This window comes from Pongo abelii, chromosome 18 (genome assembly GCF_028885655.2).
Source record: "Pongo abelii isolate AG06213 chromosome 18, NHGRI_mPonAbe1-v2.0_pri, whole genome shotgun sequence".
NCBI lineage: Eukaryota > Metazoa > Chordata > Mammalia > Primates > Hominidae > Pongo > Pongo abelii.
This window is the reverse complement of record NC_072003.2, coordinates 88,520,477-88,538,311: the sequence shown is the minus strand read 5'-3', so window position 1 is coordinate 88,538,311 and position 17,835 is coordinate 88,520,477.

Sequence of the window (17,835 nt, the reverse complement as noted above, 5' to 3'; positions counted from 1 at the left end):
CTGTGCAGGTGAATGGATCAGACCAGGAGGTGCTAGAGTTAAGGGGTCTGGAACCTAGATGGAGGGAGCTCAGGAGCCTCTGGAGGGTTCTGTGTCAGCTGTGGGAGGCTGGAGCAGGGAGCTTCGAGGCTGTGGCACTGTGTGGCAAGGCCATTCTGATTCTTGTGGGATACCTGGCCTGTGGTAGGCATGCAGGGGCTGCCGGAGACATGGATAAGCAAGAGTCTCCCCACTCTTGAATCTGGTCACCCTGATGCGTCAGCTCACGGATTCTGGCAGGACCAGATATGGCAGAGGCTGACTCACATTGAAAGAGCTGTTGGCAGAAATGCTGCTGCTGTCGGACCCACATACTCCACGAAGGCGGGAATCCAGCCACGGCAGGCGTTGGCGGCACCCGTTCAACAGTCACCAGTCCTCCTTCCTCTCTTCGGACCCTGATCCGGTTCTCATTCCCACCAGCCCTGAGTCAGGGGCTACAGGGAGGTGGGCCCCAGAAGGCGAGTGGTGAGTGGTTGAGGCTCAGTGATGGCTTTGCTTTTCCAGAGACCCTGCCCATGAAGGTGAGGGCAAATCCAAGGTTTGTTTCACCACAAAACAAGAGATGCCTTGGGAGAAACAGCCCTTTTTCCCCAGTGACCACGGTGTCTGTGTGTGATGTCTGGAGTCACTGCAGCCCTCCTGTAGCCGTGAGGAGGACAGGCAGATGGAGCCTGTGTGATCCTCAGCACCACACTCACTTTATCTGAAGCTGCCTCCGCACTTCTGAGTCAAGACATCTTCCTTATTGCTGTGGTTGCCTTTAGTTTGGATTTTGTTACAGCTGAAGGTGCCTGAAGGTGGGGTGGGAGGAGGGAGGGAGTCCAGTGAACAACCAGCCAAGTAATCTGCTTCCTCAATAGGAAGTGAGGAGGCATAAGGGGACACCACTCCAGGACCTTCCCACCCAGCTGGGGTTCAAACCAGCGCCCTACAATGTGGTTCAGAGTGAGTAAGCGTGGAGTCATGAGGCCAAGGCGATGGTGAGGGGGCTCCTCAGAGGCAGCGAGGGAGGGGCAAGGGCAGCGCCTGGTCCAGGCACAGGAGGGGCAAGTTTGAGACAGGTGGATGCTGCATCACAGCCGTGGAAGCTGTGCCAGCTTCCTGATGCCAGGCTGGCATCAGGGCATATGAGTGGCGTGGGGTCCCCGTCTGCTCCATCGGGAAGGCGTGGAGCTGGACAGGGGCTATGAGCTGTGTCCTCTGCCAACGCATCTCGAGTGCTTCCCACGCCCCAGGGGCCCCAGGGCCCTTTCCTGACTCCATGAGTTCAAAAGTATTTTCATAATGATACAAAGATGCCACCCGCGTTTCCTGTGTGTTGACATTTGCACTGACCATGCAGAAGACATGCAGGTAACACTGCTGCTGCCTTCACCCTGCGAGACCGCGGCCCCAAACGGCCGCCCCCAGGGGCTGTGTCCTCAACCTGCAGTCAGGGGAGGGCCAGCTCCACCTAAGAATGCCCTTGAAGGAGCAGCAACAAGGCTGTTCACGTCAAATCCCATCACGGGCAGCACACGCCAGCCACTGCTGCTGCGTTCGGAGGCACGAGGCTTGTCCTGGGTAAGGCCCAAGCCCCTGTCAGAAGCAGCTGCTGTTCATGGCCATTTTGACTGGAAAGAACCACAGAAAGACGGAGGACAGCTACCCAGACTCAGGTGTTTAGCAGAATGGAGTGAGCCTGACAGTTCCAGAAAAACAGCCGAATGTATTTGTCTTCCTGTGGTACGATTTGACTCTCAAGAAAAAGTTGAGACTGAGATATGTGTCTTCACCTCTGTGAACGCAACAGCTGCCCAATACTTACAGAATTTGCTGATATCAGTGATCGTATTAATTCATGTGAATTTTTACATAACACAATCCATCAGTGTATGCACGCGCAACTCAGTGAACGCACATTTCTCAAATGACCGATGTGGGGTGTGGCGGAATCATGTGTGGTGGTAAAAGACCCGTTCAGAGTGCAAAACAGAACAGCTTTAACGTGCAGCAGGGAAAGCTCAGATTTGGTTCTAGACACCACGGTTCAGCGAACCTTTAAAAAAATGGCACTCGTCGAGTTTTGGTGTCAAAGAATTCCCATGGTTACTGAAAAGGCAAAATTACAATACCCCTCCCTGGGAGAAAAGGCTGTTACAGTACCCCTCCCTTGGGAGAAAAGGCTGTTACAATACTCCTCCCTCAGGAGAAAAGGCTGTTACAGTACTCCACCATACATTATCGGTGTGAGGCCAGATTTTCTTCATATAGTCCAATCAAAACATCATATCACAGTAGGCTGGATATGGAGGCACACAGGTTCCCCTCTGGCCCACGCAGCCAAGTGTTACAGTGACAGCGAACACATAAAATCATGCCCTAGTTTCCACAGTTGTTTTGTTTTGGAATTCATAGATATCTTCATAAAAGATGTTGTTGGCCAGGTGCGGTGGCTCACATCTGTAATCCCAGCACTTTGGGAGGCCGAGACGGGCAGATCACGAGGTCAGGAGATCGAGACCATCCTGGCTAACACAGTGAAACCCTGTCTCTACTAAATATACAAAAATACAAAAAATTAGCCGGGCATGGTAGCGGGTGCCTGTAGTCCCAGCTACTCGGGAGGCTGAGGCAGGAGAATGGTGTGAACCCGGGTGGTGGAGCTTGCAGTGAGCCGAGATCGCACCACTGCACTCCAGCCTGGGCAATGGAGCGAGACTCCATCTCAAAAAAAAAAAAAAAAGCCAACAAAACAAAACTTCTTGTTTATGTTAACAAACAGTGAGTTTATTGTGCTTACTATTGACTTGATAAATATTTTTAGATAAATATTTTCAAATGTTCTCCCATTTCTTTTGAATATGGTAAGTATCAGTAACCATTACCTACATAAACAGGAGCTCTTGGGGTCCTGAATGACTTTTAAAAATCTTTAATTGTAGCTGGGCACAGTGGCTCACACCTGCAATCCCAGCACTTTGGGAGGCTGATCTGAGGTGGGCAGATCACCTGAAGTCAGGAGTTCGAGACCAGCCTGGCCAACACGGTGTAATTTCTACTAAAATTACAAAATTAGCCAGGCATGGTGGTGGACGCCTGTAATACCAGCTACTCAGGAGGCTGAGGCAGGAGACTCACTTGAACCTGGGAGGCGGAGGTTGTAGTGAGCCAAGATCACGCCACTGCACTCCAGCCTGTGCAAAAAGAGTGAAACTCTGTCTCAAAACAAATAAAAATAATAAATAAATAAATAAAATGTTTAATGCTTATGGGTACATAATTATCCGTGTCTATGGGGAACACGTGACATGTTGATCACACCAGGGTAATCGGGGCCACTGTCACCTCGAGCCTTTAACATTTCTTTGTGTTAGGAGCATTCCAGTCCACTTTTCAGTTATTTTAAAATATGCAATAAATTCTTGTTAACAATAGTCACCCTATTGTGCTACCAAATATCTGATCTTATTCCTTCCATGTAATTATGTTTGTACCTATTAACCATCCCCTCACCACCCCCCTACTCCCCACCGCCCTTCCCAGCCTCTGGGAATATCTCCATCATTCTAGTCTCCATCTCCATAAGTTCCAGTGTTTTCCAGCTCCCGCATATGAACTGAATGATCTCTAAGACTGGGCAAGAGCCCTGAGACCCCACGAGAACACTTGCTCTGGGGCCACAGGGAGTGGCTGGAGGTTGTAGGGCAGAGCTGGAGACAAGGCCATGGCTCATGAAGAGGCCGACCTGGAGGCAGAGGCAGAGGATGTCGGGTGCCGCTGGGGCCGTGCAGAGCCAGGATCACGGCTCTGGGAGACGGAGGTGGACGAGCAGATACTGAGCAGGCGGCCACAGGATCCATGAGCGGCGGCAGATGTTGCGACAGAAGCAGGGCCCCACGATCCAGAGCCTCCTGGGGGAAGAAGTAAGAAAAGAAGGGTTAGCAGTGGGCAGAGACAGCGAGGGCCCGGCAGGAGGGCAGAGTGCACCCTCTGGAGGAGACCAGGCTCTGCTCATTGGGCCCCTCAAAGTCATGGGTAGGGAGCACGCCTTCCAGTGCCCAGGGTCTTGCTGTGAAAGTAAGTGGGGTCCAACTGAAGCCCTCTAACTCCAGGAGCTCACGCCAAGTCCCCTGTCCACTGACCATGTCCACGCCTCACCCGTGTGCCCCTCTGATCATGTCTGTGCCCCATGGGGCCAGAAAACAGCTGCTGATTCCCCAAAGCCCAGAGAAGTTCCTTGTGGCTTCGTTTTCCCTTGTCCCTAGGAGGCTGGATCCAGGCCAGTTCTCCATGGGCAGGAGGCTGCCCTCCCACCTGCTCCTCCACAGTCCTCATTTTGGACAATTGCATTTTTAAAACTTTAAATTATTACAAGTAATATACTCACTGTAAAGAAGATAGATGGAAAAACCCAGATAAACATAAACAGTCAAGCCCCCAAACCACCCAGAACGCTTGCCTTGCCCCAGTCGTGCTCCCTGACACGCGTATGCATGTATGTGAGCATGGCGCGTATTTGTGCAGGTCACGGATGTTCGTGTGCGTCTCTGCACTCTCTTCCACCCCCGCTTCTTCGTTTACTGCCTAAGGCCCATGTCATCAGTTCAGGAATTCCGGAATTTGACCTGGAAGCGTTTACCCAACCTGGGCTTGGAGAGAGTTCTGGGCAGGCCCTCAAAGTTTGCAGGAGCCTCCAGAGGGCCTGAACGTAGCTTAGATGCTGAGTCCATTGCACACGCACCCAGAGCCATACACACACGCTCTGGGCCATTGGCCCCGAGGCCGACCTCCCTCCCAGAAGGTGACGTCAACAACGCTGACTGTTGGGGCCACGCGCTGGACACGGGCATGATGGGGGCCACGCGCTGGACATGGGCACAATAGGGGCGGGCCCAGATCACGGGCACAATGGGGGTGAGCCCAGATGGAAAGAATGCCAGGCATGGGCATGTGGCGACCCCAGCCCTGGACATGACACGCTCTCCCCACAAGGAAGAGACGCACAGGCCTCGCTGGGCGGAGTTGTCCAAGTGCCAAACACACATGTCCCGGCAGCTGGCACTGGCTTGGCACAGGCCCGGCTCCCAGGGTCTGGCTTCTACACGTGGAGCAGCGGGCACAGATGCCAGCTCTGCACAGCAGCTGCGAGGGGAGGCCTGGCTGCTGCCTTCTGGGGCCTGTGGTGGGGACGCTTTTCCTGGAGCCTGGAAACCTTTCCAGATGCTCCCTCCTCCCGCCACACTCCTCCTCCTCAGGCCCTCCCTCCTCCCTCTGCTTTCTCCAGCAGTCCCAAGCCCCACAGGGTTCTCTCATCACTCAGTGCCAGGCCCGAGGCACCACCTGCACAATCAGAGCAGTGGCCTCTCCCCATGGCTTGTGCCAAATCAGGGCAGACACTGCATTGTCTGGGTGTGTGGGCCCAGGTCCTGTTGGCTGCCTTGTTCCCAGGGTCTCCAAGCCTCTGTTTTGACCCCAGAGAGTGAGCCAGCTGGTGCCTCCAGCGGGAGGGACCCAGAGTTTCTGAGAAACCCAGAGGCTGGAGGCCTGTGTCCGAGCTGCAGTAGCTCCCAAGGGAGAGAACCCTGGGAGATGGTGAGGCCCCACGTGAGCCACGGAAGGCCTGGCCTTGAACAGCAGAAAACACAGAAGCGCCCGCCTAATGGAGTTCCCGCAAAGTCACGCTGTATTCCAGCAGACGGGCCCGCCAGCCCAAGGAAGTCACACGTGCGCCCCTCTGCGCTTGACCCTGTTGGGTTTACGCGCCTCCTCCCAGATGTCCTGTGGCTGGCACAGATCTCCGGCGCGGGCGTCACCTGGCTCCGCAGGAGGGTGGAGGAGGGGTGTCGGGGAGCATGTGGCATGTCTGGGTGCAGTGGTGGCATTTTAGGAGCCAGAGTCCAGGGCCCGGGCGGGACACATTTGGGGGTGTTTCGGGAGCAAGGTGGATTCATCCATCCACACTGCCTCACCAAAAACAGAGGGTGCATGGGGTGAGGATGAAGATGAAAATGGGGTGAAAGTGGGGGGTGAGGGTGGGCCCACAAGTAGGCAGGACTTGAAATCATCTCACCACAGAATGTCCTGGGGGTGCCCCGGCCACGGGTCCAGGAGGAGCTACCCCCAGGGGAGGCTGGCTTTCCACAGGCCCTAGGTTCCCAGGGCTGGGAGCCCAGACGACAGGACTGAGCCACTGAGGGGGACAGAATCCATTTGGTGGAGTGACATGAAGCCCTGGAAATAAAACCGGGTGGCTCTTTAAAAATAACATAAAATAACATAAAAAATACACATAACATAAAAATGACACTAGGGAGGAGAAAAACCATACAGCCATCTTGTATACAAGGGGGTCACATTCCCAGACCCCCAGGGATGCCTGAACCCCACATGTCTGATGTGTTTTTGATCTGATAGCAGAGGCAGCTTCTGGAGGACTCACGGGTGTGGAGCATCCACAGCGTGGACTCGCTGGACAAACGGAGGATCCCGTCCCGGGTGGACAGGGCGGGAGGTGTCAGAGTTCATCAAGCCGTGCATACTTTAAAACTTATGAATTGTTTAGTTTTAGAATTTTCCATTTAATATTTTTGGAGCTCTGTTGACCATGGATAACTGAAACTGCAGAAAAAGGGAAACCCTGGGCCAGGCGCAGTGGCTCCCGCCTGTCATCCCAGCACTGTGGGAGGCTGAGGCAGGCAGATCACCTGAGGTCAGGAGTTCAAAACCAGCCTGGCCAACATGAAGAAACCCTGTTTCTACTAAAAGTAAAAAAAAATTAGCCAGGCGTCGTGGTGCATGCCTGTGATCCCAGCTACTCGGGAGGCTGAGGCAGGAAAATCACTTGAAGCTGGGAGGCCGAGATTGCAATATTGCACTCCAGCCTGGGCAACAGAGCAAGACTCCATCTCAAAAACAAAAAACAAAAAACAAACAAACAAAAAACAAACCCTGGCTAAGCGGGGATGTCTGTATTTTCCTGTTTCTTTTTCAGACCTTCATGTCCTTGGAGATGCTGTTGGAGCTTCCTGGCAGCGTTGACCAAGCTGCCCCTCCCTTCCTGACAACCTTGGCCTTATTGCTCACCCTCTGGGCTCATCCTGCTGTGGGGTAACCAGGAGAGCCCCAGGGGCAGGTGCCAGCCTTCAGGAGGAGCTCTGCCTTCTCTGTTCCAAAATCAGGGGAGGGTCCTTCCTACCAAGGTGCCAGTCTTCTTTTCATCCAGGGCTTCTTTTCATCCAGGGCTCCTGGAGTCTCTGAAATTGCTGAGATTTCAGTGAAGCCCCAGATGGGGCTCGATCTGACCTGAGGCGAGCCCTCAAGTTTGCCGGGGGCAGCTTACAGAGGCCCCCCAACAATGGAGTCTGCCAGGGGCAGCTTATAGAGCTCCCACCCCCACAGTGGTCTTGCCAATGGCTGCTCCTTCTTTCAATTTCCAGATGAGGGTCTGAGAGGTGCCGCGGTCACGGTGATGAAGGTGGGGCCTGGGATTGGAGCCCAGCAACCTCCTGGACCCAGCCCTGCGATGTGTCCTCGCGGCAGGAGCTGGGCTGGCTGCATGGGGGCCACCTACAGAGTCATTTCTGGCTGCCTTGCCCAGAGTCCAGGGGCCCGCCTCCGTGAGTGAGTGGCGCTGACAGGCTCCAGGATGTCCTGCAGGAGATGCAGACACGCCGGGCGTGCCCATCTCAACGTCACTGAGTCCTGGGGCCTCTCCCCTCCTGGAGAACCCCAGGGAAGCCGAGTGATGCCACACAAAGGCAATGTTGAATTTTGTTATTTTCACATGTGGTTTATTTGCAAGCATGGACGTTGTTATTGGTGACAAGTGACCTGGGAATAGTAGGTGGGAGCCCCGTGGGCTCCATCCTCTGCTTCTGCTGTTCCTTGGCCGACAGGAGGCCAACCTCCCTGTGGGGCCTCCCGGGTTTCCTGGGCCTTCCTCCCCGGGTTCCCAAACCCCAGACAAGTCACTCTGGGCTCCAGTCCTCAAATGCCAACTGGAGCTTTGCTTTGGGGACTGAGTTGGCTGACAGCTCGTCGGGCGCCTGGAGACCTGGGGCCGTGGGTGTCCCTCCAGGGGCTGGGCTGGGAGTGGAGGCTCCTCAGGATGCCTCCTCTGCTCACAGGTAGCACAAGCAGGCCCCAGGGCAATAGTCCACATCTGTGCTTGTATGAGTGTGCACGTGCTCACACAATCCAATGCTCACACACAGACGTGTGCAAACACTTGCACATGGATACAGCCGGACACCCATATTCCACACATGCACACACTCACACATCCACATATGACACCAACAACATGCCCACATGCAGATCTGCATGAGCACACACAGACACAGTGGACAGACACGTGTGAGCACAGCCGCACACCCACACACACATATACACACACGCACACATTCACATGCACAGTGAATGCACACCATGTACGCTTGTATGCCTGTGTTCACACACCTATGTACACGAGTTCACATGCTCACAATGGACAAAGCCACACACACTAACACATGCAGACACTCACATGCACTCATGCATCTGCTCACAGTGACACATGCCACATGTACACATGTGCACACACACATGCTCATATGGACACACCAACATACACTCACAGGCATGCTTGCAGTGTACACACTCACATGCACATATATAATGTATGCACACACACATATACACCTTTACACAGTCACACATGTGCACACACACGTGGTCATATGGACACATCCACATACATTCACAGACCTGCTCAGTGTAGACACTCACATGCACACACACAATGTATGCACACACATATACACCCTCACACAGTCACACATGTGCACACATGAACACACACCCTCGCACTCGCATGCATGAACTCAGCTCTCACCATGAGCCCATGCAGCTGGCAGCACAAAAGGTAAAATTAATCGGCAGCTGGGAGGGCAGGTTGCAGTCACGTGGCTGTCAGCCGCAGACATCACATTTCAATCAAGGGTGCAGAGTTGTTGGGAGGTGCCCAGGCTGGAGGCCCGTCTTTTGCTCCGCTGGGCCCAGCACAACAATGAGCCCAGCAAGAACGTCAGTGGCAAGGGCGGTGCTCTCACTGGTCTCCTTGATCTCCTGGCTGCAGCCACACTGGGCCAGACCTTCTTTGTTCAGCAGGCACCGGTCACGCCTTCTCGACGCAGACGTGAGGTGTGTTTACGCACTCAGTGACCTGGGCTGGACATAGCTGGGGCAGGTGCCTGGGAGCAGGGATGAGGCCTCTTGGGCTGGCTGTGACACCCTCCCCTGCAGCTCCAGCTGCCTGCCTGGGAGGAGGGGCTGGCCTGGGTCTGTGAGGGCCACCCAGCAGCACTGCAGGGCCATGGGGCTCAGAAAATGCAGAGGCATCCCCCGCCCTGCCCAGGCATAGGATTGGCTGAGGCATACTGCCTTCAGCCTGGTCCACACATGACAGGTCCACACGTGACAGGTCCACACGTGACAAGACCACACATGACAGGTTCACACATGACAGGTCCACACTTGACTGGTGCATACATGACAGGTCCACACATGACAGGTCCTCATGTGACAGGTCCACATGTGACAGGCCCACAGATGACAGGCCCACACGTGACAACTTCACACATGACAGGTCCACACTTGACTGGTGCATGCATGACAGGTCCACATGTGACAGGTCCACACGTGACAGGCCCACAGATGACAGGCCAACACGTGACAAGTTCACACATGACAAGTCCACACTTGACTGGTGCATGTATGACAGGTCCACACACGACAGGTCCACACGTGACAGGTCCACACGTGACAGGACCACACATGACAACTTCACACATGACAGTTCCACACTTGACTGGTGCATGCATGACAGGTCCACACATGACAGGTCCCCATGTGACAGGTCCCCACGTGACAGGCCCACAGATGACAGGCCCACATGTGACAAGTTCACACATGACAGGTCCACACTTGACTGGTGCATGTATGACAGGTCCACACATGACAGGTCCACACGTGACAGGTCCCCATGTGACAGGTCCACACACGACAGGTTCACATGTGACAGGTCCTCACGTGACAGGTCCACACATGACTGGTGCATGCATGAGTCGTTTATGACGTGGCTCATCCATGACATGACTGGGCCGTGTCAGTTCCAGCTCCCTACGGAATTTCGCTGACTGTGCTGACTTCCAAGGCCGTGGTGCCTGCTCCCTGCGACGTGGCTGCTGTGCGGATTCCTGCACACACACTACTCAGGAAAGGCAGCCAACAGGGTGTTGTGAGCATACAGTGTCTGTCTTGGGAAGAAAAACGTAGGTTTTCTGGGAGGGAAATAGGTGGGTGTAGTTGTTTCCCGCATGCGCCATGACCAAGTGCCACACGTGGGCGTGGAAATGGTGCTGCCATTCTCCACAGCAGCAACTCTTATACCCGCTGGCATCCTGCAACTCGATTCAGTCCCGTCACCACCCATGTGAAAGTTCTCAGCGTGTCACACCCTCTCTAAATAGGAGCTGGAGGCCACGAAGGAGGGGTCCGCACACGTGGGGCGCTCGTGAGAAGAACTATATGAGAGGCTGGGTGCAGCGGCTCAAACCATGTGAAGGCCGGGTGCAGCGGCTCATGCCTGTTATCCCAGCACGTCGGGAGGCTGAGGCAAGTGGATTGCTTGAGCCCAGGAGTTCGAGACCAGCCTGGGTTGGTCCAGGTCGAGACCCCGTCCCTATAAAAAAATTTAAAAATTAGCTGGGCGTGGTGGTGCCCACCTGTAGTCCCAGCTACTCAGAAGGCTAAGGTGGGAGGATTGCTTAAGCCCAGGAGGCAGAGGCTGCAGTGAGCTGAGATCCTTCCACTGCAGGTGGGGTGACAGAGTGAGACTCTGTATCCAAAAAAAAAGGAACTATGCAAGAGATTCCTCGGGGCCACAGCACTCCAGGTAAGTGCCCTGCACAAAGGCAGCTGCCTCACACCTTGACAGCCGGGGAAGGCCACTCCCGATGCGCCTGGCTGTGCAGGACCCGGCTCTGCTGTGCCTCTGAGCCAGCCTGCGCCGGCGTTGTCCTGCACCTCACCTCCTGCTTCAGGAAGCCCTGAGGCCAGAAGGACACCCATCAGAAGCCACCACAGTCAGGCTCGGCACGGGGCGGAGGCTGTGGTGAGGGTCACGACTTCAGCTGACTGGGGGGGCCACATGGAGCCTTGGGCTCTGTGCTTCACCCGCTTTTCTTACTCATCCTCCCAGCAGCCCTGCGCGCTCGGAAGCCTCAGGGCCTCCACTTCCAGGAGAGGAAATGAAGATCTGGGTGCCAGGTTGCCCGGCCCAGGCTCCCAGTGTGACAGACGTCACTTATCGTCTGTGATAGTGACAGGGACCACTCTCACCCACCAGCACCCACCCCTGGGCCAAGCACCCCGTCACTTGCAGGTGCAGCTCTCCTGGGTGCCCGGTGACATGGTGGGGAAACAGATTCAGGGAGATTTGCGGCCTCAGGGGGGCCCCAGCAGGTGGCCAGGAGGCTGGTGGGTGGAGGGGAGCTGTGCCCGGCTCGGGACTGGGCCATCTGCCATCGGTGTAGGGACAGGGGGCCACTCCTCCCTCTCCCTGGCCCCCCATGAAACTGGCCTCTGGGAACACCTCTGATCCTTGTGTTTTTATTTAAACGGTCCCCGGAGCACATTTGTCTCGAGTACCAGGGGCATCTGGATTCAATCAAAACGACAGCTGGGCAGTCTCGCCCCAGCCATTCCAGAGTGGGCGTGGAGCCAGCCAGTCTGCGTGCAGCACAGCCATCCTTGTACCCCCTCCCCAGGTCCTGCCGGGCCCTTGGTGCCTCGGTGTCCCTTCCTACATGGCTCCCCACTGTCCCCGAGGAGCCAGCCAGCCCCCAGCACCTCCTATCCTTGTAGACTGCAGAGTATGAGGGAAGAAGCGCATAGAGCCAGCTCGGGCCAGCAACAGTTGAGACTGATGGTGCCTGAGTGGGACAGAGAAAAATAAACCTGGAACTGAGGTCTTTTCCAAGACAGCACTGGGCTTAGGGATTTACACAACATGACCCCATTCAACTCCATGAGCCCATAAAGAGGGGCCCTGACTTCCCTGCTTTACAGCCGAGGAAAGTGGAATGGGCAGGTCAGGGTGTGGGGACGCCAGCTGGGAGCACTTTCCCCTGCCGGCCCAGGAGGTAGGAAGGGAGCGGAGCCAGGAACAGTGCAGCAGAGCCCAGGACACCCGTGGGGTCCAGAGTCGGGAAAGGAACTGGGAGGGGGCGGCAGAGGTGCGGAGGGGAGACGGGTGTTGAGGCCTGGGCTCACTTGCTCTGTGATCTCCAGGAAGGCCCTGGCCTCACTGAACTGAGTCTACCCATCTGTAAAATGGGATGAACGTGGGCACCAACCACATAGGGCAGGAGGATCAAATGAGAAGGTCGGGAGAGACGCAGGCCCCGCACAGCCAACGCCGTGTCTGTCTTTCCTCTGTCTCTCACGGAGCCTGGGTTGGCCGACTGGAGAAGAGAAGCTGGGGAGAGCAGCTGGACCCAGTGCTCACCCAGCTGACCTGACCTCCAGGAGCATTTCCCGGAGGACACAGGCGACCTGGCTCCTGTCCCATTTGTGGGAACGAGTAAGCAACGTGGTGTTGGCTCTGCCCGGAGTGAGCGCTGGCCTGGAAGCCCGCGCCCCGAGGCAGGTTCCTGATGGTTCTGCCTTCCCCGAAGCAGCGGTTCCTACCAGGCCAGTTCCCCTGTGGAAGCTCCCAGTGGACACCCGAAGCCTCTGCCACACCCCTCAGTCACAGCCCCCGAGACCGGGTAGGTTTGCCTCTGAGCTGGGCGGGTGCCCCAGGAGGGCAGACCTGGGTTCCACTGGTAGAGAAGAGACGTGGTGTTAGGTGAGCAACCAGTGGTGCCACAGCAGGCAGGCAGCATGTTATCCAGAAAAGCAAACCGAGGCAGAGTGGTGGGCAGCATAGCTCAAATCCAGGCTTTTCACCCCAAGTCCAGAATTTTTCTGCTTTGAGGCAGAGGGAGCAGGCGAGGCAAGGGCGCTGGTGGGGGCGAGGGCGGCAGGGGGTGAGGGTGGCGTTGGGGGGTGAGGGCGGCGGCGGGGGGGTGATGGTGGCAGCGATGGGGGTGAGGGTGGTGGGGGTGGTGAGGGCGGCAGTCGGGGATGAGGGCGACAGTCGGGGCTGAGTGTGGCAGCAGTCAGGGGTGAGGGTGCTGGTGAGGGCAAGGGTAGTGGTGGGGGATGAGGGTGGCAGCAGTCAGGGGTGAGGGTGCTGGTGGAGGGCAAGGGCGGCGGTGGGGGGTACGGGGGGTGGGGGTGAGGGCCGTGCCCCTTGCTGCACCGAGGGACCCTGGCACACCTTGGAGGGGTGCCCCTCCCACCAGCCAGCAGCACCCCTAGGGTGCCCGGCTGTCCCTGCTTGAGTCCTGTAGACTCCGGCCCATCAGGGGCCACATGTGGCTCTGCTCAGCCTGGGAGACGAGCTCGTGGTAGACAGGGAGGGGTACGGGCAAAGACACCCCCAAACTGCCCGCACGGGGAGAGAGCCTAGCTGGTGGGTGGGATGTGTGGCTGGCAGACATGGGCTGCAGGCAGGCCCCACTGCTGCAGCTGGAGTTCAGGCTCCCCAGAGCCAGATTCCAGTTGTTGAGAGTCACCCCCTGAGACCTTGCTCCATTCCCGGGCAGACCCTCCCTGGCCCACTTATAGGTGCCCTTCAAGGCACAGCTTAAATCGCGCCTCCTGCCTCAGACAGCTCGGGCTGCTATAAGAAAGGACCACAGGCTTGAGGGCTTATACACAACAGACCTCTCTATCTCACAGTTCTGGAGGCTGGAGTCCAAGATCAAGGTGCTGGCATGGTTAGGTTCTGGTGAGGGCCCATTTCCAAGCTGCAGATGGCCAGCTTCTCACTGTGTCCTCACATGGCGAAAAGAGGGCTGGTAGCTCTCTCAGTTCCATTTCATGAGGGGACCAGTCTCATTCGCGAGGGTCCACCCTCATGACTTAATCACCTACCAAAGGCCCCACCTAATACCATCACTCTAGGGATAAGGATTTCAATATATGAATTTGGGGAGGATAGAAACATTCAGTCCACTGGACCTCCTGCATAATTCCAACCCCTCCCAGTGGGGTTGCACCCTGTGCTCTGAAATCAGCCTCTTCCCCCAATTTCATGAGATACTTTGTGAAGCAGCATGGCTTCATGGAGAAGGACAGTGCAGTAGCTATGGACATGGGCTCCGGACATGGGCTCCAACCAGAATGTGTAGCCCCGAGTCCCTGCTCTGCCACTTACTGACTGTGTGGTCTTAAGCAAGTTACTTTCTCTCTGCTTCACTGTCCTCACTCGCAAAATAGACACAGTCATTGGTTTGTTGTGAGAATTAAATGAGTTAATATGTATAAACTGTCAAGAACAACGCCACCACAATCATCATCATCACCATCACCACCATCATCATCACCGTCATCACCATCATCATCATCATCACCATCACCACCATCATCACCATCATCATCACCGTCATCACCATCATCACCATCACCACCATCATCACCATCATCATCACCGTCATCACCATCATCATCATCATCACCATCACCACCATCATCACCATCATCATCACCGTCACCACCATCATCACCATCATCATCACCATCATCACCATCATCATCACCATCACCATCACCACCATCATCACTATCATCATTGCCATCATCACCACCACCATCACCATCACCACTATAATCATTGCTATCATCATCATCAACACTCCCATCACCATCACACCATCAGCACTAACATCATTGCCATCATTATAATCACCACCATCATCACCATCATCACTATCATCATCACCATCATCACCATTGTCATCATAACCACCATCATCAGCACCATCACTATCCTCACCATCACCATCATCATCACCATCACGCTACCATCATCACCATCACCACCATTGTCATCATAACCACCATCATCACTATCATCATTGCCATCATTATAATCACCACCATCATCACCATCACACTATCATCATCACCACTGTCACCATCACCATCATCACCATCACCACCCTCATCATCATCACCACCACCACCATCATCATCATCGCCATCATCATCATCACCATCATCATGATCACCATCATCATGATCACCACCATCAACACCATCACGACCATCATCATTGTCGCCGCCACCATCATCATCACCATCACCATCATCACCACCATCATCATCGTCATCATCATCATCATCATCATCATCGTCATCACCATCATCATCATCGTCACCATCACCACCATCATCATCACCACTATCATCACCACCACCATCACCATCATCACCATCCAGGTTGAATTTCCGGCTCCTTCTCTACTAGCTGCATGGCTTCAGGTGGGCTACTAAACCTTTCAGTACCTCAGTCTCCTCTGTGAGTGGAGGTAACAATGCTTCCACCCCCAGGTACCTTTGAGGATGAACGTGGCTAACCTGTGTCCCTGATACAACAGTGCATGTGGGTAGTCACTTCCTTGCACCAAGAACATGCGCAGAGTATCACCTCATTTGGTCTTCTCAAGGACCTGGAGGCGGAAGTATTCCTATCCCTATTTTACAGATGGGGAAACAGGCTTGGGTAATGCAGGATTCTGCCAAGGCCTCAGAGAGGTCAGCGGAGGAGCTCGGAGAATGCCCAGAACCACCTGTGGCTGGACTCTGTCCCGTCCTGACTCTCTTGTCGGACCCACCCCCTCCATCAGCAATTTTCACTTCCAAGCACGCAGCAGAGCCCCTGGGGAGCTGCAGCAATGCTGATGGGATGGGTCTGGCTAGAGCTTGGCTCCAGAACCTCCCCCAGCTTCCCAGGGCCGCTGAGCGAGCTGAGTTGAGACAGAGGCCACCGACCCCTCTCAGAGCCTCCTACGGTGCCTGGCACTGGGGAACTGTCATGACTAGCTAGAGCCTGGGCCAGTGATTCCTGTGTGGGAAGGGGTCCTGACAGTATAGCAGGGGAAAGGGGGTAAGGGCTGCAGTGGGTCCTGCTGAAGTCCAGCCTCCAGCCCTGGGGAGAGGGTGGCTCCCTCAGGAGCCCCTGGGCAGGCAGATTAGGGGCAGGGCTGCTGGCACCGGGCCCAGCTGCTCTGGGCAATACGTTTTGCAAGCAAGAGTCCGGGAACAGAACACGTGAGCTGGTGCACAGACGTGATGTGACGCACACCGGGATGGGTACCCTGGGCAGCTGGGGTTGCAGGGTGTGGCACTGCTGTGGTGTCACAGGTGTGGCCCAGCCAGCCCCCCAGGGATCCCCCCAGGGAAGATGTGGCTCTTCCCTCCCCTACATCTTGTTTTAGACACAACACTCACCGGGTGACCTCCCTGCAAAAAACTAGAAAAAATTCTCAGTGAATGAGCCTCCCTGGGCCACTCTTTCTCCACGTCCTCACTGGCTGTGTTACCTCCACTCTACAGAAGGGGACACTGAGGCTCAGAGAGGTCCAGCAGCTTGCCCAGGGCCACACAGCAAGCCCGCATCAGGACAGGGCCAGCCTCTGTTCCTGGTGGGTCTGTCCAGAACTCGGGCAGCCACATAACATGGCTCTGCAAATGTCTCTGGAAAGTGGCGATGAGGCAGCAGGTCTGTGTCCACACTGCATGTAGTGGGAGAAGAGCCACAGGTCTTGGCGCCAGGCCAGGCTGTACCCGCTCCTGCGTGTGAACCCTCCCTGGCCTCCCCACCGTCTCCCCTCCCGGATTCACGGTGAATTCCACAAACATTTCCTGCTCACCTGAGTGACAAGCACCTCAAGAGAAAATGACACAGGGGCTTAGGTGGGCAGGGACAGCAATCCACAGTCGCCTGCACAGGCAGAAGCCGGGTGGGAGGGGCTCCCTGAAAGGCAGGCCTGGAGAGGCAATTCCGGAGGAGCTTCCAGCTGATGGGGAAGCCCCGGCCTGTCTGGAGACGGCTCACAGCCGGTCCAGCCAGGGTCGGGGGACCAGGAGGGACATGGCTCACGGCCTGTCCAGCCAGGATCGGGGGGAACCAGGAGGGACACGGCTCACAGCCGGTCCAGCCAGGGTCGGGGGACCAGGAGGGACATGGCTCACGGCCTGTCCAGCCAGGATCGGGGGGAACCAGGAGGGACACGGCTCACAGCCCTTCCAGCCAGGATCAGAGGGACCAGGAGGGACCACCCCACGCTGAATGCGGGCTGATTGGAGCACTCTGAGAGGACGGGGCGGGGGCTGCTGCTTTGCACCGGTGTCCGGAGGGCCTGCCTGGCTGCTCAGTCAGGACACCACGGTGCTTAGTCCCTCAGCTGCATCGGGGCCGAGGCTGCAACTCTCCTTCCCAACGTGCGTTTCACAGATCACCAGCCCTGGGAGAAGTCCCGAGAAAAACAGTGTTCTGTGTCGGGCGGTTCGGGGAACACCAAACGCTGTGACCTCCCCTCCCGCCCCCTTGAGGGGTCTTTCATGTGTGTGGACGAGTCCCATGGACGGAAACCCGTCACTGCGTTTGACCCAGATTCCTGGACGTGTCTGACTTGAGCCCTTTGTGTAGACCACAGACCGAGGCAGTGGAGGACGCCAGGCTCTTGGCTCCAGGGCCCCCCTCACTCCGTCCCCCTCTTGCCTCCACTGTGACCCCTCTGGACCCGGCTCTCCCTCTCCCTGCAAGGCAGGCATGCTCACCACCCTCCCAGAACTGCTCACCACCCTCCCGAAACTGTGTGCCGAGGCCCCTGCTGAGCCAATGCTCTGCCGCCGCCGCCATCCCGAAATGCTTAATAC